We start from the raw sequence: 21,517 nt of genomic DNA, 5'->3' as shown, positions 1-21,517 counted from the left end.
GTTCCAGCTGAACCCCCACCTTAGCAAGGGCCCCCTGCAACGCCCTGTGCTCCCTCTGAGGTTCAAGTGCGCCTGGGGGTCCCTCAGCCAGGAGAAGCCCGAGACCTCCAGGGACGCTGCCAGGAAGCTCCCAGGACCATCACAGGCCAAAGCCGACTAGCAGCAGTTGTCCCCAAGCCCTGTTCACTTAGCTCCCCGTGGCCCCAGGGACCTCCCCACCTGGTCTCCTTAACAACTTAATAACTTTGTCAGCCCCAGGTCCGGTGAACTGCTGGCACAAATCACCAGCCCCCCCGGGGAGTGCATCCGGTGTGACACAGGAAAAATAAAACAAAACAAAACACCAAAAAAAAAAAAAAACGCCAAAAAACAACACCTTTTGTCGATTTCTGGTGGGCGCAGGAAGGAGAAATGCAAACTTAGTTACCTCAGTGAGCGCAGACCAGCCTTAACCCAGTGAGTTTCTCGTGCTCGGGAAGAAATCACTTGGAAATCCCGGGTCCCGAGTCCTCCATCTCCTCCTCGTCAAGATCTGAAAAAAACAAAGACAAAAGGGCCGTGTCCCGTGACTCGCTGCCGGGATTTGATGTCTCAGCAGCAGCCACCGCGGCTGCCACCACGATCGTTACCTACTCAGAGCTGAGTGCTGAGCAAGGCGGCTGATCCGGGGCAGGGGGGAAGGGGTGGCCTTGGCCAGTGTCATTACACCCTCCAGTGTGGGAGACACCCCAACACACGTGTGCACGCACACACACACATACACGCGCACACACGAGCTCCGGGAGGTCACAGGTTCTGCCGAAGGTCACAAAGCTCGTGTTAAGTCACCCGCGAGACCCAGGCCCTACCTTTAAACTAAATTCAGAACCTGTAAGCAGCACCTTGCCAACTGTCCTTTTTCTTTTCTTTATTGTGACCCACCATAGTAGGTTTGTTTGTTTTTTTTTAATTACATTACAGGGGTTAGGGAGATGGCTCAAAGGGCTGGCTTCAGGCCTGCGTAAGGTCGGGGTGCGACACCTCCTGGCACTGGGGGGCCCCTGAGCACTGCCTGGTGGGTGGGCTGAGCACCGGGGATCCAGTACCACTGCGCAGGGAGCACCAAAGCCTGTGGCCTTGCATGGTGGGTCTCGCAGAGAAAAGGGGCCTCGGATGCAGGCCCCTCACCCCCATCTCTTAAAACAGAGAGCAGAGAAGCTCGGGGAGACACAAACCGAAACCCTGCGTGTGCACACAGCGCGGGGCTCCGACGCGGGCCCTGGTGCTTTCCCACTTCTCCATTCTCTCCTCTGGCGTCTCGAGGCAGCTCTGGTCGCGACCCACCAAACTGACTTGGCAACTCGGGCGGATGGGGGACCCGCCCTTGCTGGGGGAACACGGTGGCCCAGGGAAGTCCTCACTTCTCGGCCACAACGCGCTCAAATAGAAAAAAGAAAAAAGGAAAGGAAAAAAAGCTTCGTATTTTTTTTTAAATCAAGAGAGCCTGACCCAATAGCTGAGCTTCGTAATTAGGATTAAACATAAAATAATAATAATAATAATTTTAAAAAGGCTTAGCCTTTCAAATAGGTCCCAGGTCCCAGTGATCCTGCGGGTCTCCGATGCCTCCGGGGGTGGGGGCGGCAGCCCCCAGATCCAAGTGAAGCCGTGGGGGGCGCCCACTTACCTCCCGGGGGCGGCAGCTACAGAGTGCGGCCGCGGGCGGACCCAACTCTCCGAGGTCTACCGGGGCCACCCTGCAAACAAGTGCCCCGGCGGGACCCCGACACCCCCGCGCCCCGCCCGGGGGCCGGGCCCTGCCTCCGGGTGTCCCGATCACCCCCGCAGGGGTTGCGGTGCGGGGCTCCGCGCGGACCCCGGCTTCGGGCGACCGGCAGGTCCCCCCGGGGGCTGTCGAGGCTGGGTCCGAGCCGCCCGCGCCGAGGGATGCGGCGGCGCGCGCCGTTCCCAGGCCCGGGGTGCGCGTCTCCCCCGCCCTGTCCCGGCGCCCCCCAGCCCCGGCCGCGCACCTGGGGCCCCGGCGGGAGGCGCAACCTGCGCCCCCCCCGCCCCCCGCCGCAGGCCCGGACACCTGCGGGCGCGGGGCGGGGACCCCCCTGCAGCGGCGGGGCGGTGCCTGCAGCCCCCGCGCGCGCGCCGCCCCCCGCCGCCCCCCGCCCGGCGCGCGGCACTTACGGGGCTCGCTCGGCCGCGCGCGCCGCTCCCCGGGGGCCGCGGCGCTTCCGGAGCCGCCAGGCCGGCCCGGCGCCGCGCAGCACCGCCCAGAAAATGGAGGCGGCGGCCGGGCGCCCCGGGCCGGCCCGCCCCGCGCCCGCACCCCCGGGACACCGGCCGGACGCGGCGGGGGGCCGGGGCGCACGACGCGCCGCTCCCGGGGCCGGGCCGGCGGCGCTCAGGGTCCCCCTGGCCGCCCTGCGCCCCCCCAGCACCCCCGGGCCGCCTGCACGGGAAGAAATGGGGCGCCTTTGGAATGCGTGAGACCCACACCTTAGGGTGGCACCTGTGCGTCACCCGGCCGAGGGGGCGCGTGGGGAGGCCTCCAGCTGATTTGCAGAACCCCCCCATGAGCAGGACCCCGACCCTAGCTTGGGTCAAGCCACTCAATCTCCGCAAACCCGTTACCGAGCCGGGTAACGTGTGGCTTGCGCGGTGGCTGCTCTTGCCTCGGACGAGTGAGGCCCTGGGTTCAATTCCAGGCACCCCCAACAACAAGCCCCGGCCTCGAGCACTGAGCCTTGCAGCGCCAGGGGGATGCACCCCACCGCCCCCCTCCACCCCACGCGCACACCCCAATCAAATAAGCAACAAAAACTAAAGGGAAACGGCAGGCCCGAGAAACGCCTCGCGCGCCCAGGCCTGGGTTTCGTGCGTTTGGATGTTGAATCTGACCGTTCGACTTGGGTGCAGAAGAGCCGCGCTTCCAATCGCGGAGGGTGGAAAAGGCCCGTTCTCCGCCCGACGAACATCCTGTTTTCCAGCCTGGAATCTAGGGGTTGTGATTCTGCAGCCCCGCTCCTGCCTGTGTTTTGTTTTGTTTTATAAAAAAAAAAAGTGATCATGTGGATAAAGAAAGCGGACGGGAGTCTGTATGGAAGACCGAGCCTGGAAAAGCAGTTGCTGGGAGAACATTTTAAACGATAGAGGGCAAAGAAAAACACTGACTTCAAGTCCAAAGGAAGGCTGGTGTCGTTTAGAAAATGAAGGCTGGCCAGCCTGGGGGGGGGGGGGGGACCCAGGGACAGGCAGACACACGCACCCCAGCAGGGCCCAGCCTCCTCCACGCCAGACACCCTTCTCTCTCCAGGGACGCCCGTTGGGAGCAGCCTAGGCCGCTAAACTGCACTGGGTCACGAATGATTCATCTTCCCGTTTGAAGTCACCACCCTGGGCTCTGTTTACATCTCTAACTGTCCCAGCACAGTGGCCCCACGGCTGACCTGCTGTGGAAACTGGATCTGACCTCTCGAACCTGGGGTAGGGGGGTGACTGCACGTCAGTGTGGGTGCTTCAGGAAATACTGCAAAAGCAAAAAAATAGACGCGCTGCGGGTTAGGAAGAGTGGGCACAGGGTGTGTGTGTGTGTGTGTGTGTGTGTGTGTGTGTGTGTGTGTCTGGGTTGAGGGTATCTGCTCAGCTCTGGCCCCTGAGGAGGCCACTGGCTGTGTGACTGAGGCAGGTGACTTAACCTCCCTGGGTCTCCTCTATCAAACGAGGCTGGTTTTCCTCTAATGCTCTGGGAACCGTGACAGTTCTGCAGGATGATGCCCGAGAGGCCTCGGGGACAGAGTGGGCTGCCGTGGGTGTGAGCGCAGGAGGCCGGACTCTTGGCTCTGTTCCTGCGGCCGGAGCGGTGAGTGCTGGCGGCTGTGCTCACAGCAGCCCTGAGACCTGAGAAAATTTTCCATGCGGGAGCTGTCAGGGTGACTGGGCGCGGGCACGCGGGGCTTACGCACCAGTCTGAGGCTACAGCCCCGTTTGGTGGGCTGTGCACGTGGTGAGGGGTTGGGGGTACCTTGATCAGAAGCTTATTGAGGGCGGAGTTGGCTTTGCTTTCTTCCCTAAGAGGCTTAGCAAGTGAATGGCTCCTTACATCCACTTGGGAATTCAGAAACAGTGGCATTTCGTTCTCCTTAGAGCCAAATGTTTCTCCAGAAGCGAAGAGAGCGCCTCCAAATTGTTATTAACTGAAATATCATGGCAGCAGTTTAAGACACCACAGCCTCAAACTTACATAATCAGCCCGTCCTTCAAAATTTTCCACCCTTCCGTGTAACCAGTCGGTAGAGTTTCCCTCTCTTAAACATTCTTCTGAGCATGGGGAACTATCTGGAAATTTCCAGAAACGTCCCAGCTTGTCTTGATTTTGTTCTTTTCTGTAAAGGTTTCTCGGCAAGGCAACTAAATGTGGTCTCTGTTTCCTCTGGCTTTGCCGATACTTGTCGTTTCAATACATTTGCAAATCAGCAAAGCGTGCCTTTTGCGACCCCCCTCCTTCACTTTCTCCCAGCTGTTCACTGCCCCACGGCCCACTCCTTCTTTCTTAGTAGCCTTTCCCGGGAGGCTTTTGATTTTTTTACTCCATGTTGTTTCATTCAAACCTCACGATTTCTGCCCCGCCCGCAGGAGTTTTTCTGATCTAGGACTAGAGGCTAGTTTAACGTAGACGATCCCTTTCTATTTTGAGACTAGTGTCATCGTCATCTGTGAATGACAAGTGCTGTCTCTTTGAAACCCACTTGCGTAGGGGCGTGGATGTGACTCAGCCGTTGAGGACGTGCCTGGCTATGCCGGAGGCCCTGGGTTCAATTCCCAGACTCAAAAATAAATTTTGTTGTTGTTTTTTAAAATAAAGTCCATTTTTTTGTTTACTTTTGACCATGATTTTGAGGACTAACGCTCGTTCTATCTCGAATACTTGCAGCTCCGGGTTCACGGACCCCAGTTTCACTTTTTTTCTCTTGCTCCCTCATCTGGGCCCTTAGCAAATTCTCCCCGCTGGCCTTCCCTGTACTGCAATCTCTTCCACATCCAGATACGATGTTTTAGGAAAATCCGAGTGCAAATCATTTTAATTTCCTCCACATTCCTGAGACCTTCCAAGATGGGTTGTGTTGAGAAGTTTAACAAAGCCCCCTGCCCACACCCCCAAATGCAAATGCAAATGCAAATGTTCAGAAGGGGTTGTCAGCGGCCAGTTCCCCAGGGAGCCAAAGCAGGAAGTAATGTGCAATCCTCCCCCCCCCCTTCGGCCCCCAGACCTACAGGATAATTCATGGATGGGAGTCACCACTAGCCAGCCAAGGGGGTGGGGTTGCCAGACCTGTAGAATTTTCTCATGAAGCTCACCTCAATATGTTTCGATAAAAATCTATGAAATACTGACAACATTAAAAAAAAAAGAAACAGAATCAGATTAAGTGCTAGCTCTAATTGCTAATTCATTTCAACTTTGGGGAAAGCCTCCAAGTCAAACTCTTTTCAACACTTTTTTCCCCTTTTAAATAACAATGGTAAAGATGAAAGGGGGCCGGAGGGAGGATCAGAAGAGTAAATGAAACTTAAGAGAACATTGTAGTCGTAAGGTACCAACATAATTCGAAATTGTGCTTCGAAAAGAACTGGTATTTAAAAAGAAAAAAAAATCACCCAACCCACAGCTAGAGAGACAGTACAGGGATTCTACTAGTTGGTCTTGTATTTGCATTTGATCAATCTGAGTTATTCCTAGCTTTATGGTCCTCTGAACACCTGGAGGAGAAAGCAAGCATACACCCAAGCAGAGCCAGGAGTGGTCCCTGAGCACCATGGGGTGAAGGAAAAAACCTCCTCCTCAAAATGAATAAGAAGAACATTTTTAAGCAAAGTGAAAAAAATAAGAAATTTTTAATAGCTGGATTGTTTTGGAGGCTGACTATGAAAACCTGCTTCTGAAAATGCATTTTTCAGTGATCCATATTTATAAAATTTTTATTTAGAGACATTTCAAAATTACAGGATCGTTATGGAGAGAACAGTACAACAAACTCCTAGACACATAACACCCAGCTCTATTTTTCCCCCCCTCGGAGCCGTTTACAAGTTGCAGAAATCATTTTCTTTTACCCCTTAAAACGTCCACCTTCATTCCCTAAGAGAAGGGCTTTCTCTTGGTATCATCATCATTTAGTCAATCATGTGAAATATTCAGCGATCAAAGCCATATGCTTCAAAGTGATATAGGAAAGGATTTTCATGAAATGAGAGTAGGAACACTGGGCAGCGGCTTACGCAGTCAGCAAGCTGGACTTTCTACCCTGTCACACGTTTAAAATGTTCATGAGATGCCCTGCCACAGAGGCGGGGTGGGGAGGAGAAGCGGGGAGGGGTGGTGGGAGGGATGCTGGGACCATTGTGGTGGAAAACGGGCACTGGTGGAGAGACGGATACTGATCATTGTATGACTGAAATGCAAGCACGCAAGTTTGTAAATCTGTAACTGTAGCTCAGGCGATTGACAAATAAAAATAAAGAAATAAATAAATAAAAATATCCTGAGACATTAAAAAAAATGTTCATGAGAAACGCTGTAACTCACGGTGACTCAATAGGAGTAAAATTAAATGAAAAGTTGCTTCACTAGCCATGAAAAACATATTAAAATAAAATGTTTATAATCAAGTTTTGAAAAATTGTGCAAGCGAAAGCTCTGGAGTGATATTAAAGACACAAGCATCCCTACAACATATTAACACTGTCTCAATGATGAAAAAAAAATCACCAAAGATGTGACAAAAATACATAAATACTAAGATATTAATGTTTCAAGTTGTCTCACTTTAGGTGAAATGCATTTTTTAATTAGAAGAAAAGGAGCAACACACTTTAAAGAAATTAGAGAAGAATTACCAACCCATCCAATCACAGCTATTGCTCAAAGTTAAACAAGACACGTTCGTGATCTGGAACCACCAGTGGGATCTCTAGTGTACTTAGGAAGTTGGCCCCGAAACTGTGTCCTGGAGGCTGAATTCAGCCTGTCACCTGTCACCTCTGTATAACCCAAGTGCTCCAAAAGGCCTTTCCTGTGGGGGAGGGGGGCTCAACAGTGCTGGGGGCAGGGAGAGGGACACCAGATCCAGGGTCTGGCACATACCACTTGACCCATAATCCCGGCCCTGGAGAATGGTCCTAATATTTATTTATTTACTTAAATTTAATTTTTTTTCTTTTCGGGTCACACCTGCATACTCGGCAATGCTCAGCGGTTATTCCTGGCTCTGCACTCAAAAATCACTCCTGGCAGTGCTTGGGGGAACATATGGGATGCTGGGGATAGAACCCGGGTTGGCGGCATGAAATGCCCTTCTGGCTGTTCTATCACTCCAGCCCCTAGTCCTAATATTTTAAAAAAATGTAAAAAAAAAGAATAAGAGTCAAAAGAAGAATAACAGCGAATGATACAAAAATGACCTGAAATTCAAATTCCAGTGTCTGTAAGTGGAGTTTTATTGAGACAAAGGTACAGACATCCATGTATTGTATCTAATATCTCTCACTATCTATAGAGCATATTTTATTATTATATTTAATATATTATTGCAATAGCACAGCGGTAGGGTGTTCGCCTTACAAGCGGCCAACATGGCCGACCCGAGTTCGATTCCTCCGCCCCTCTCGGAGAGCCCGGCAAGCTACCGAGAGTATTTGATATGCCAAACACAGTAACAACAAAGTCTCCAATGGAGATGTTACTGGGCCCGCTCGAGCAAATCGACGATCAACGGGAGGGCCTTTACCTTTACCTTTACCTTATTGTATATTGAATTGCCAGTTGAAAGGTTGTAGGCATTTGGGTGCTTTTTTTTTAAAATTGCTAAATAACCTAAGTAAATTATACAATAGCTTCAACCCACAAAGCCTGAAACCTTTACCTTTTTGTGGAGAAAGTTGACCTGCCCTCAGTGTGGAATCGGGCTCTCTGTGACCAGAGCTGAAGGAGCACTGGACTAGGAGTCAATCATATTGCCTTAAGGTTCTGAGTGGCCTGGTTAAGCCACACGCTCTCTGCCCCCCACCCCCATCCCCTTGATGACAGAAGAACGTGGGTTTAAGGTGGAGCAACTGAAACCTGCTCCCCCCTCCCCCGGGCCCTGTACACACTAAGCCAGAAACACAGGATTAGCATGAAGGCCAAGTGCTGGCGAGCCAGCCAGGCATGGCTGCACTTAGGAGTTCAGACGAGAGGCAGATCCCACAAGGGCCCCTTCACAGTCACTCAGAGGGACAGACCCTTGGATGCTGGGAAGGCAGAGTGCTATGCCTGCCTTGGCGACAGGGCTTGGGTGGGGGGCGGGGAAGAAAATGTTTCTAACGCCTGCAAGCACAAAGCAGGAGGTGTTTGGGGTCTCCAGTGGGTGCGTGCGTTTGGAGGAAATGGAAAGCACTTGGTTGGAAGCACAGGTCCAAGGTTTTGTTTACAGTTTAATACTGGTCTGGTAGAGTGATGGGGTGAGGGTGCGTTTCTCTAGCCCCCTCAGTAAGCAGAACAGAGACTAGGTCTGGACTAGCGTCTGGGCCAAACACCCGAGAAATGCCCACAGGCCCCTGACACCTGCTCAGGAAGCAGCCTGGCCAACGCTTCCGAGCAAAGGCACATAACCCAGGCGTCCAGGCAGCGAGCTCCCGGCCTGCATTTTAGGGGCGCTCCCAAGCCCACTTTTGCCCCTCTGCACTCCGCTGTCTCTGGCCCCCCAGATGTGTGTCCCTTGGTCCTCCCGGGCTGTTCCCTTTGTTCTTCTCCCCTTCTGCACCTCCACCCCCACCCCTCGCTGCTTCTCTCCCGGATCAGCACCAGGCCGCTGGCCTGCAGCCTCCCAGGATCCAGCCTTTTGGAGAGGACCTTTGCATGCCGAGGATGACCACGCTGGAGCGGCGTGCTTCCCTGCCCCGGCTGAAGCTGCCCCTCTTCCCCTGCCAAGTCCCAGAAATGAAGGAGGAGACGGGCGACAAGGCAGGGGCACTGCCCTTCTGGGACTTAACCACATTCTCAGCTGGTGGCTTTGTGTCCGCTCTGGCTGGCTAGTGAGGCCCTTGGGGCAGGGACCCTGCGTCACACTCGGCCCTGGGGAGGCAGGGGCTGGACTGTGAGGCCTTAATTAGAGCAAGGCCTCAGCAGGGCAGGAGCTGGATCGGGCAAGAAGCAGGGGGATTTCCAAAGAGCTGGCACCAAGGCCCGGGGTGCGGGAGGGCGGGGGTGAGGAAGAGGTTACTTTTTCATACAAAGGAAATCATGAAGATGCTCAGTGCCCCGGCCCCCACCTCGGGCCCCCTTAAACCACTACAGAAGGCTATTTATACTGGAATCAGAAAAACAAAACCTATTAGAAAACAAACTCCAGAGATGAGACTGGGACGCAAGTGACAGAGATGCAATGCCAGCCCCGAGCAAGAATAACGCAGGAGCCGCGAGATGTGTGTGTGTGTGTGTGTGTGTGTGTGTGTGTGTGTGGTGGGGGAGGGGAGACACACAAAATGAGTCAGTTTCACAGGAGCCGTTGACGGGATGGTGAGGCATTGTTTAGGCTGCGGCAGAGTGATGCCCGTGAAGGCGAGTGTCTGTCCGGGCAGCCGTCTCTGATGTTGCTGGCCAGTCCACCTTCCACAGGCAGCCGGGGACAGGAAGGCAGACACACCTGCCTGCATTAGATTCAAACATGGGCACTCGAGGGGTTCCCAACTGAACACCTGCTTATGAAGGTAAAAGCACAGCCCCCCCGCCCCCTGCAGTGGGACGGGGTCACCTGGGGTGCAGGTGGGTGGCCTGGAACCAGACACTCGACACAGGAGGGGTGCTGAGAGGCCCCGGAAGCCAGGAGCGAGACCTGCGGTCCCAGGGAAGGGTGACAGCTGACATGTCCCCAAACCCGAGACAGGCCTCTGGGGAACCATCTTGGAGCCCCCCACCCTCGCCTGCCCCATCTCTGAGAGAACGGAGCACCTGCTCATTGCTTTCCGGCAGAGATGCTGGAGAATGTCACACTCACTGCCCCCCCCCCCCCCGCCCCCGCCACGCCTGTGCGCCATCCGGGCCCCAGGGCCACAATGTTCCATGTCATTTCCCTTCTCCCAAGCGGTCAACCATGCAGCAGAAGCTCAAGGATTATTCCAAGAGGTGAAAGTGCGGACCCCACACTGTGCCCACACACACGTGCACATACACATTGCACACATGCACACATACACACATGTGCGCATGCGTGTATCCACACATCACATATGCACACATGCACAAATGTACACATATGTGCGCGCACACACATCACACATATGCAGACATGCACACACATGTGCACAAACATTACACACATGCACACATGCACGCACACACATGCACACATGCACACACCACACACATGCACATGTGCACACACATACATATACACATAAGCAGAAATGTACAGGCACACACACATGCACACACATTGCACATACACACACACGTGCGCACACACATCACACGTACGCACACCACATGCTTACACACGTGCAGTTCCCTATGCTGTTAAGGATCAGAATACTCTGCATTGTGGTTCAATGTTTTCGTGCCATTTGAGGCTGTGGAAGCGTCAGTAGCCTCTCACTCGTGAAAAGCAAAGCCCAGCAAACCGGGAGCCCCTTTCAGAAGGTGCTTCTGAATGTTCGGGCATCCAGGGATTTCTCACTGTGAAACGCGGATGCTAAACCCGTTCCTTTGCCCCTGGACCTTCGTCTACAGGCTGACCCAAAAGGCACCAGGAGTTCTGGTTCTTAAGAAGAACCTGCTGGGTACGAGATCCCACGGAGCAACCCTGGGGCTGGGTGGAGCACCTAGGGCATTTGTGTGCGAGCTCTGCTTGCAGGAGGTCTGGATTTGATCCTCACGGGCCCCTGAGCACCTGACCGGGAGTAGCCTCTGAGCACAGCCGGGTGCGACCCCAAATTAAGCCCCCACCCAAAGGGAACTATCACTGCAAGTGGCCTGCAGAGGGGGCTGGGAAGACAAAGACGGTTTATTGGTCGATGAAGCATTTGCCTCTGGTGGGGGGGGGGGGGGCGCGGGGAGTGAAAGGAAACGCCTCTCTCAAAGCCCTGCCTGCCGTGAGTTTGAATCCTGGTGTTCCCATGAACGAAAATAAGTGGCTTCCTGGAAAATCCCCCCTCCCAGAAGCCTCGCAGCCAGGCCTACCTCAGGCTGCGCTGAATGTCCACCGTGTTCACCCCACCGATTGTTTCCTGCGACTCCCAAGGGAGCTCTGGGGTGAGGCTGGGTAAAAGGTCACGGCCCCATCAGCACCCAGAGTAAGGAAGCTGAATCCAGCCTTGGGTGGGGCGGGAGGGGGGTTCATCTCGGCCACTCCCTCACTTCAGACAAAGCTCACTGAGCTAAGTCACTCTCACCCACCTCTGACCCAGTGGCAACGCCAAGGTCACAGAGAAAGGACTGGCACCTTCCTGCTGCCGTGCCTGGCAGCTTTTCACCCCCTCCCAGGCCTGTGGGGCCCACTGCCTCTGTCGGCTTTCCCCGGCCCACCTTCCTCTTCCCGTCACCCTGGTTATTTGTTTATTTGAGAAGGAGACCTGGGGGTGCTCCTCACAGTTCTCAACGAACAGAGCTGGACTTCAATACTGAGGTCCATGGATGCTGTACTGTTTGGGCTCTGGACCGTGTGGTGCCAGGGATGCAACCGCAGTTGGCACATACATACCTTAGCCCAGTACCTTATTAACTCCAGGACCGGTCTCTCTCTCTCTCTCTCTCTCTCCCTCCCTCCCTCCCTCCCTCCCTCTCTCTCTCTCTCTCTTTCTCTCCCCTCAGCCCCACCCTTGGTTTTTTAAAAACGTAGCTTCCCTTTTCTTCCTTACTCTCGTCTTCTTTAATGAATTTCTGACCCTTCTCTCCACCCCACTGCAGCAGGCCTCGGTATCTTCTCACCATTACAGCCTCTGGACTACGCCTTGCATATAGTAGGTGCTCAATAAATGTTTCATTGCCCAGAATAATAGCCTCTCCCCAAAGGCGGGAGCTGTCAGAGCCAACCGCACGCTACTGGGCACTCGAAGGCTCAGCATGATTTAGCACGGAAGGGAACAAGGTGTGAGATCGTTTTCTCGGTCCTCTGCCCGCCATTACCCTGTGTGGACGCTATGGTCCTGCTACTCTTCTGTCTCCTGGGGAACTGAGGCACTGGCTGAGGTTGGGTTCAATGCCCATCCTTCTACAGCTAAACATGAAGACTTGGTACTGTCTCCGTGCTAAGGCCTGAAAAAAAAAAAGTTGCTATTCTCTTGGGAGAAACAAGAGCAGAGGATTTTATACCAGAAAGCACCCAGGCAGAAAACCACAGATGTGCCCATTTCGCTTTGGTGAGAACAAAATTGTCGTCTGTGCATTCTTCCTTCCCCACCTGTTCTGGCCTGCCCAGTCTAAACACCTCAGCCCAAACGGGCAAATGGCTCATGCATGGTCTTTTAAACCAGGAGGAAAAAAGATTAGATAAACAAACAAGCCACAAGAGCAGGGCTAAAAGCCATCTTCATAATCGGCAAGGAGTGTTTCTGTGGCTGGCTTAGGGCGTCCAATAATCAGGGTAAATAAGTAACTTTAGAAAAGCCCTGCGCCTTTGTCAATATTTCTGTGAAATATGAAGGGAAAACATTAAGGCGAAACACAACAAGTCATAAACAGTAATTATTCTTCCATTCATTGGTCTATTGATTACAATGACAATGGCCTAAGCATCTTATTTGGCTTTCAAACTCCTTGGATGGTTCTTAAAATTCTTTTCTACAGCCTGACCATGAAAAACCTACGTGAACAATACCACATCAAAAAAAAAAATCATTAGGTGTGAAAGTCTTCACAGTTATGCTACTGGGCTCGGGTTCGAGACAGAAGGGACCAACGTTTTATGAAGAAGAAACACACACATGGATCTCCCAGTCATTCATTCTTATGGCAAAATAGTTCCATCACATCTAATCTTATAATTAAGATTCCAATGGGTTCCTAATGATTCATTTGTACTGGCCTATCAAAAGGGAAGACTTTGTAGTTGTAATCTTTCTCGAATAGCAATAGTGTTTTAATTACAAATGGCTGGCTTATTAGTTGTTCAAGAGTGAATGACAATTAGGTGGAGCCTACTGCAACCGTTCCTAGTCCAGGTTCTAAAATAAATAGGCAAGATGGAGCTTCAAATGCTGCCCTGCAGTGAGGCTCTTTCGGTGCCTGCTAGAGCCAAAATGTACTTAGTCATTTTTAAGTCATAGGCAAGAAGGAAAATGGCTCCCGCTCGGCCCCCCGTCCCCTCCCCCACAAAAGGTGTCGCAGGAAGGCGATTTCATGGCAAGCCCCAAGAACGGAATCACTAGGACATGAATCACTGTCCCAACCGAACTGAGCCAGCAAAGACTCCAAGGAAAACATTTAAGTTGGCCTCCGAACAACAACACAACCACCACCACCACCACCACAAACCCCTAGCTTATGGGAGGTCTGCTCTGCAAGCAGGTGTTCCGGATGACGAGCACTGCTAGAATGAAACAACGATTGACAAAGATGGTTCTGCATCTCAGCGTTCTACACAGGGAGCAAACTTCGGAAAGGGTTCGGGCTGGGCAGGCTAGGTCTGGCTCACAAGGCTTGGTGAGCACCATTCTCTGGGGTGGGGGCGCAAGGGCTTGGGTGCTGCTCTCTGCCGGGAGCACTGAGATTCCCCGTACAGGGGTGAGGAGAGAGGAGAGCACAGCATTCCCTGAGACTCGGAATTTCTGAGCGACCTTCGGTTGCAGTGGTGCTGGGGAACCCACGAGAACGAAGCTGCACCTTTGCACACCAACCTTTGATGACAAAGAAAACCCGACTTTTGCAAGTACTGAGCACAAAGGGAGAAGAAAGCAGCTCTCAGTGGGCCAGCTTGGGCTACGTGGGCATAGATGGGGCTTCAGTTTGAAGGCTGGAAGACCGCATTTTAAAACCCTTCAGAGCCCAGTTCAGACCCTCGAGCAAAGGGGCAAAAAAAAAAAAAAAAGCACTGCACATTTTTCAGTTGACATTGGTTTCTTGTTAAGAGACCATCTTCGGCAGATCTGGGACTGCATTTTTAAATAAGATGTGGTTGCCAAGGAAACAGGTCTGGCCCAGTGTTCATTTGGAACTAAAATATATTTGAGAAGTTAAGCTCAAAGGTAAGAGCCCATGAAATTATTTCTGAAAAGTCACAGCATTTGGTACCTAGAGACCGGAGCTGAAAAGTCTGCACTGAAAACATTCAAGGGACACTCATTCATTCAGTGAGGCTCTTTTTCTCCTAGCAGGGCCTTTTCCTGATTATAAGTCCCCCCCTCAATAAACATATACAGATAGTGTGCACATTCTTGTATATTATCTAAAATAGATCTTGGAAGCATGTAAGCTTTTGTTTCCGTCTTCCATATAACACGCTTAAAGACCGCTTCTTAAATAAAAAATATTTTTTAATATTTTTGATGAAGCCTGCTTGCGCTCTTCATAATTTTCTCCAGAAACCCCATTTATTTTTAGTTTCAAGCTAGCATGGAGCTGAGTCAACAGACTTTTCAAAAAATTCTTTTGTTGTCTAATAGCGCCACACCTATCATATATATAAATGTATATCTATGATTTTTTTAAAAAGGAACCATCTCACTACTGCATAGCATCAACATCTTAAAAATTCATAACTACTATATATTTACATAACACATTCATGGGGAAGGCTATTCGACCCGATGCTCTCCCTCCCCCAAATTACAACTCTTTTATACCATTTTTGTTTTAAAAGTCATATTTTAATTCATCTGATATTCTGACTTCATGGCTTGCAAAAGAAAAATCTATAAAACATGCAAATTTCAACCTACCTGTATGTATCACTTAATGCAGTGCTAGCATAAGACATTCAGCCATTTTTATGGAAAGCGATGGAGACCAACTGATTTCTCGTCTTCTGGCTCACAAGTTTTAGATGCAATTGTCACACTCAAAAAAAAAAAATCATACGCAGAACAGCTTGAAGGTACTGCGCTCACAAGAACTGAATTTATCAACAGAAAACAGGATTGAAAAAAAAAAGTATTTCATCCAAGGTTTCTCTGAGGCTGCAACCAAAACATGGTGTGTTCAATCCCCCCACGCCCCTCCTCTGAGAGTTCAAAGCCCGGAGCTGACCACTGCAAGGGCCACCATCACGTTTGTTGAAAATCAAACCACTCTGAGACCTGCCCTGAAAATACAAATTTGAGAACCAAGTTGTTTGCACCCCCACGGAGTGCCTCTGAGTTAAAAATAGGTACCACCTTGCCTCCTACCTGCATCATAAATATGTAAGTTTCGAGTGTTTAATTTGATATTCACATTAATTAACAATACAACATACATTATTTAAAAGATAGCAAATGCAGAAAGAAACGGGAGACACCATCTGGTAGCAGAGTTTGGTTGTTGTTGTTGTTGTTGTTTTGAGTGAGGATCTTTCTGTTGCTGGCTTTGTTTAAAAAAAAAAAGGTAAAACTCTATTTTTGAATGTAATGAAAGGCAAACCAACCTCCGGAAGCAAATGAATCGGAACGGAAAGGTGATGCTGAAATCTCTCAGGCTGTAATGAGGCAAAAAGAAAGAAAGAAAGAAAGAAAACAAAACAAAAAAACAAAACCCCAAACCCAAGTCTTCACCACCAGATGATACGGCACACAGAGCATTTACATACCCACATCTGAAATACTAGGCAACGTGTAATGAATTCTCTACACAGCACGCACACACAGCACCAGCACGGCTAATCCTGCCTGCCATCTTAGCTCGCAGGAGCAAGATGACTAACTGCATGCAGTTCCCGGGCACTGGGGAAGGAGGAGGCAAGGGGGTGCTCACCTGAATTGCAGTATCTGATTAATGTTGTAAGTGACATTGCATATCAGCCTCAGAGTCTTGGTTCAACTGGGTAGGAGGGAACAAAGAAAAATGCCAGCAACTGGTGATGCAAGATGAGCCCAATCACTAAACACTGTTTCACAAACTCCAAATTCTGCCCCCAGACAGCAAAAGGCGTTGTAGACACTTGAGTCGAGCGGCTGCACCGCGAATGTTTCCTTCTGCTTCTGAGAAGTGCAAGGAAAAAAAAAGGAAAAGAAAGAGAGGGGGAAAAATCCTTTTGCTAACGGAGGAAGTGAGCTGGGATGAAATCTGTCATATCTTCTTCCTGAAGGAAGCTTGCAGACAGTATGTATCTGGCTGGGGATGCATTTCATAGACTGCTAATTTCCCAGAATTGCTCACAGATGCAATAATACTTAAAACAAAAACAACCAAACCTGTGAAGCTTTTGAAAAATAAAGAATAATATTAAAAAGGGTGGAGCTCTCTCTAGCTCTCTCTCTCTCTCTTTTTTTCCTCTCTCCTTTAAATCCTAAATGCTGCCGGCAGGCTTGTGGAAGAATGCATGATCAGCTGTCTGTGGCAGTGTTATAACCTCTAACCACAAGCGTGTAAATGTATCCTGCTAAATCTATCTGCAACGCAGAATGGCAGATACCGCCCCGCTCAGAATTATATTAAAATGTGAATGAATTTGCTTAAACGGAGAAGCAGAATAAAAGCAGAGCAGAAAAAGAAATGGAGGCTGATCTCTGGAGGTAGAGCTGACCACCAGGAGCCATAAAAGCTGTCCTTAGGAGACTGACCTACATAAGGGAACACCACAGCCCTGCGGACGGCAAGCTCCGCTCCCAGGGCTGGAGACGCACAGGGACCTCTCCTCCTTCCCCCTCCAAAAGCGAAGCGGTGAGGAAACCAGCCATTCACAGGGGTGCCAGAAGACTATGTATGTATCTATACGGATGTGTGCGTGCGTGTGCATGTGTGTGCGTGCATGTGTGTGTGTGCGCGCGCATGTGTGTGTGTGTGTGTGTGTGTGTGTGTGTGTGTGTAAATGCATCATATTCTGGCATGGAAATGGTGTGCTGAGACGCAGAGCCTCTTTGTTTTATTTTGAGGCTTATCTTCGCTCCGCTTGGGATGACATTGACATCACTGGAGGTCAGGGCTGACACTGGCGTGCGATCCATTTTATGAGTGAAATGTTTTCCGAAAATTAAATCTCATCTACTCAAACACCAAATTTCATGTCTCCTTCAGTGCCCCCTCCTTCCCCCCGCTGCTCAAGATTGATGGGGTCTAGTTTGGCTGAATGTAATAAATCGGAATCGCCTTCTGTAGCGATTCTAATTCCAAAGTGTAAGAATTAATATTTCTTTAAGAAAAGGTTGGAGAATTCTCATGCATTCCATTGCGATCCGTGCCATCAAGACACCACGCACGCACGCACACAGAGATGCATGCATACACACAATGGAAGCTCAAATTGCAATGAAATGTTTAACCAAAAAAAAAAAATGTGGAAAAAGCTGCTTATTCAGGAGCATGAAGAAATGTCTAATAAGCAAACACTGTTTTTGCGACAAAACCAGTGTCACCACCATGTCCCCAGAAAAAGGAAAACAGAACAGCAAGAAACATTTCCTTCAGATCCTGCTTACAAGGTACAACACCCCCCACCAAACACACACACCTCCACACGTGTGCGCGCGCAGACATACACATACACACACACGCACATGCATACACCGCACACAACCCCCACGCTCGCACACACATGCACATACACATGTGAATATACACGTGAGCGCGTGTGCGCACACGCACGCGCGCGCACACACACACACACCCCGGAAATGCATTTCATTTACCCTGCTATATAAAACAAGAAGGTTTTTATTTTTAAGGAAATAGAACAGATTCTTTCCCACTCTTTCCAGCTACAAAGCAACCATACCCGCCCCCACCCGCAGTTCCTGGACATAAGCCAACACTAAAAAAAAAAAAAAAAAAAGCTCTAAGACTGATTTTGAATATATGACATTTAGTGTTTTTCTTCTTGTTCTCCCCCTCCCCCCCAAGCCTGTGAGTCCCTATCACATTGCTGATTGCAATCATTTTTAAAGATGGATTCATATTTTCTAGGACTGCTAGTTTTCCAGCGCCTCCATCTTCCTGTAACGGCTGAAACAACTCGGCTTAGCAAAACAGTCAGGATCCCCTGAGTGTCTTAAAGGGGCAAAGGTTCTTCCAACATCTTGACTTAGGCACCCGGGTTCACCATGGAATCTTTTGTTTCCGTCTCCTCTGCTCTTTTTCCCTCAGAGCCCAGGTAATTTTCAGCGCGCGGTCTAGAAAGGACTCAACCTCGGAACCTGGAAAGTCTCTGAGTTGGGGGCGCTCCGGGTCCCTGGTCACACCTGAACTTCCCTGGACCCTCTTGTCTTGGACACGCCCCCCCAGCTACAGCATGTGTCCGGGATGGAGAGTCCCGGGGGTCCCTGGTCCTCCCCACCCCCATCCCCATTGGACCTGGCACAGGGAGGGCTGCAGGTTACAGACACCGACAGAACATTCAAACAGTGTCCCCGGGCCAATTCCTCCTGTGGCGTGAGGGGGGACAGGCTTAGAGAGACAATCGCCCCGAGTGACAAGGTGCCAACTTAGCAGCCGGTAATGTGGGCAGCACACCCCAGGCCTGGCATATTGAGCTGAACGCTGCTCATGCCAGGCAGCCGGACGTTCGTGTGACTGAACTCAAGAGTCACGCCATTGTGGGGGTTGAGCAGGGAATCCCCTCTGACCCCAGGAGCAGGGGGCCACTGGGTCCCCTGCTGGGATCACAGGCATCGCGGCCAGGTCCTCTGCCCCGCTGGACTCCTGCAGCGGGCAGCCAGGAGCCCAGGAGCCAGAGTCGGCTTCGGGGCCCAGAATAGTGACCCTGGCTGTGACCCTCCCTGCACCCTGGGAGTTGGGTGCCGGGGTGAGTGATGCCCAGTGCTCCTGGGGGGTTTCTCTGCCAGCTCCCTCCATCAAAAGGAGCCAGAAGGCCATGGGCAGGGTTTGTTTCGTGACGTCCCAGAAAACACTGCAGGAGCAAAGGCAGCTCGTTTCCCAAACCTGCTTGGATTAAACACATTTGAAGTGGAGTGGAAGCGAGCAGATGGATGAGCCTTGTTTGGGCAGACATTCCCAACTGGTCAAGCCTGTTTGGTGCCTTGAAGGAAAAACCCACATGGGGCCTGGATTATTTCAGTTTTGTCAGGGTTGAAGAGGCAAGAGGATGCCTACATCAAGGGCTTCTAGAAAGTACGAGCTCCCTGGCCAATTCCTTCGGACGCACTCATGTCACACGTGAATCCCTCTTCTCTCTCTCCCTCCCTCCCTCTCTCTCTCTCTCTGTCTCTGTCTCAGACTCTCTTTCTTTCTCTTTCCCTCTCTCTCTCTGTCTCTGTCTGTCTGTCTGTCTGTCTGTCTCTCTCTCTCTCTCTCTCTCTCTCTCTCGCTCTCGCTCTCGCTCTGCCTGTCAGTGAAAATTTCAACCTGTTTCTGCCCCGTGGACTTGTTAAGCCAGAGGCACCCTACAGAAGCTGGCAGTGGGCACGGCAGCCAGGGCCCAGCCTTTCAGTTGGATTAACGCTCTGCCCTGATCGCCGTCTCACTGCTCTGCAGCTTGTTTATTTCCACTCCTGTGGGTTAACGTTAAATTGCACAGTTGTTGCGAAGTACGTGACTCAAGTATGGACAGAGCAGGACTCTGTTTTCAAACCCAAAACAACATAAAGTCAGAGCCCAGAGTCCAAAGGAGCCCTTGCTTGATAACCAGGCAGATTGGTTTGCACCTTTTCCCCCTCTTTCTTTTTTCTCTCCTTCCTTCCTTCCTTCCTTCCTTCCTTCCTTCCTTCCTTCCTTCCTCCCTCCCTCCCTCCCTCCCTTCCTTCTTTCCTTCCTCCCCCTTCCTCCTCCCTCCCTCCCTCTCTTCCTTCCGTAGTTTTGGACCACAGCCAGCTGTGCCACGACTGCCACACGTCACACTTATGCTCAGCCCTTTGAGCTGGCTCCTTGGTTTGCTGCACGCCTTTTCTTACACCATTCGCAGCATTACAACTAGGGGACTGGAGAGATGGTACAGGGGTTAGGGCGCTTGCCTTGCATGGATCAAACCATCCGGGTTTGATTCCCGGCACCCCATATATTCCCTGAACACCACCAGGAGTAATTTCTGAGTGCAGAGCCAGGAGGAACCCCTAAGCATTGCTAGGTGGGTGACCCCAAGACAAAAATCACAGTGCACAGTAGCGGAAGACATAGTGGTATTCGGTGGGCAAGGACCTGGCCTGCACGTGGCCATCCTGGTTCAATCCTCAACCCCAAATATGATCCCCTGAGCTCCGCCAGGAGTGATCACTCAGTAGAGAGCCAGGAGCAAGCCCTGGGCACTGCCAGGGGTGGACTGAAAACAAAAACAAAACAAAATTATATTTATTTTTCATCTACAGCTAAGAGAGATATTAAACATTTATAGGCAAAGTTGTTATTAAGGTATTTTATCTCGATTTTTAAAAGTCAATTTTTACCAAATTTAATATTTTTATTTAAATATGAAGAGTTTAAAATGTTCAATAATTTCCATGAGATTGTTTATTACATTTCTATGACATATTCAGTCTGAGAAACCAGGATGAAATTAACAGTAACAGTAAAAGCCAATAGATTATATGTAGCCTAATTTTCTGGGAAAATCCAACGTAACTTGAAAAAAAAAATAAAAATATACGCATGTATACACACATATATCCATATATATGCACACATATTAAATATATATATGCATGTCTAGAGATCTTGAAAAAACTTCTACCTTCTTCTTAATCGTTTTTTTTAACTTTGAGCAGAAGCAGAGCTAAAAATCTTTTATTGAGCATCTATTATATAACCCAACATTTTAGCTATGAAGCATTGCTGAGAAGTTGAGTAGAAAGCAGCGTTAAGGGCTGGAGAGACAGTACAGCTGTCGGCTGTCAGGGCACTTGCCTGGCATGCAGTTGACCCGGATTTGATCTCCAGCACCAATTATAATTTCCCAAGTCCCACCAAGAATTGTCACCGAGCACAGAGCCAGGTGTAAGACCTGACCATGCTCAGGTGTAGCCCAGAACATAAGAGAAGAACAGATAAGAGGTGCAAGTAGTTTTGTCTTCCTGAGGTGCCCTCATACTCTGAGTTTGGGGGTTCTACACAGATTGGCACCCTGGCTTCTGAGGCTGATGGAACACGAGTTGGGTTCCGTGGTCCCGCCTCCTGGCCGTAGGGCCGACCAACCAGCTTGCTTTCCTGGTAGTACTCAAACTGCCGCCACCCAGACGGTTCTCAAAGTTGAATTTTGCCAGGAGGCCAGTCGGCAGACCCCTGGCTGGGCCTCGCAGAGGGAGATTATTTTGCTTGGTGCCCCCAAGGTTGTGGGGGCGGGAGTGCAGACAGTGGGGCAGAGGATGAACACCTTCCATTCCCAGACACCAGATCACCACTGGACGGGCTCTCCCACCAGGCACTGGACTGAGGTGACCACCATCCCAGGGCGAGAGCAGGAGGGTGAAGGGCAACATG

The 21,517-nt window shown here is 50.8% G+C and overlaps 1 protein-coding gene across 4 annotated transcripts in view; it reads right to left on the bottom strand.

The window, feature by feature from the left end:
• The window catches only part of ZBTB38 (zinc finger and BTB domain containing 38), a 55,119-nt gene extending 38,963 nt beyond the window's left edge, over positions 1 to 16,156 (bottom strand). The window contains exons 1-2 of one of the 4 annotated variants that reach the window (XM_056121616.1): positions 15,908 to 16,156; positions 428 to 532 (exon numbers count right to left, since the gene is read on the bottom strand). The gene's annotated coding sequence lies outside the window, so the exon portion shown is untranslated. Of the gene's footprint in view, positions 1 to 427; positions 533 to 2,175; positions 2,296 to 14,898; positions 15,409 to 15,743; positions 15,767 to 15,907 lie in introns of those variants that run through there. The other 3 variants (XM_056121619.1, XM_056121617.1, XM_056121618.1) reach the window with 3 other exon arrangements.
• Between the last annotated feature and the right edge of the window lie 5,361 nt (positions 16,157 to 21,517).

The sequence above is a fragment of the Sorex fumeus genome, unplaced genomic scaffold (assembly GCF_029834395.1).
Source record: "Sorex fumeus unplaced genomic scaffold, SorFum_2.1 ptg000044l, whole genome shotgun sequence".
Lineage (NCBI taxonomy): Eukaryota > Metazoa > Chordata > Mammalia > Eulipotyphla > Soricidae > Sorex > Sorex fumeus.
This window is presented reverse-complemented; position numbering and strand designations above follow the sequence as displayed.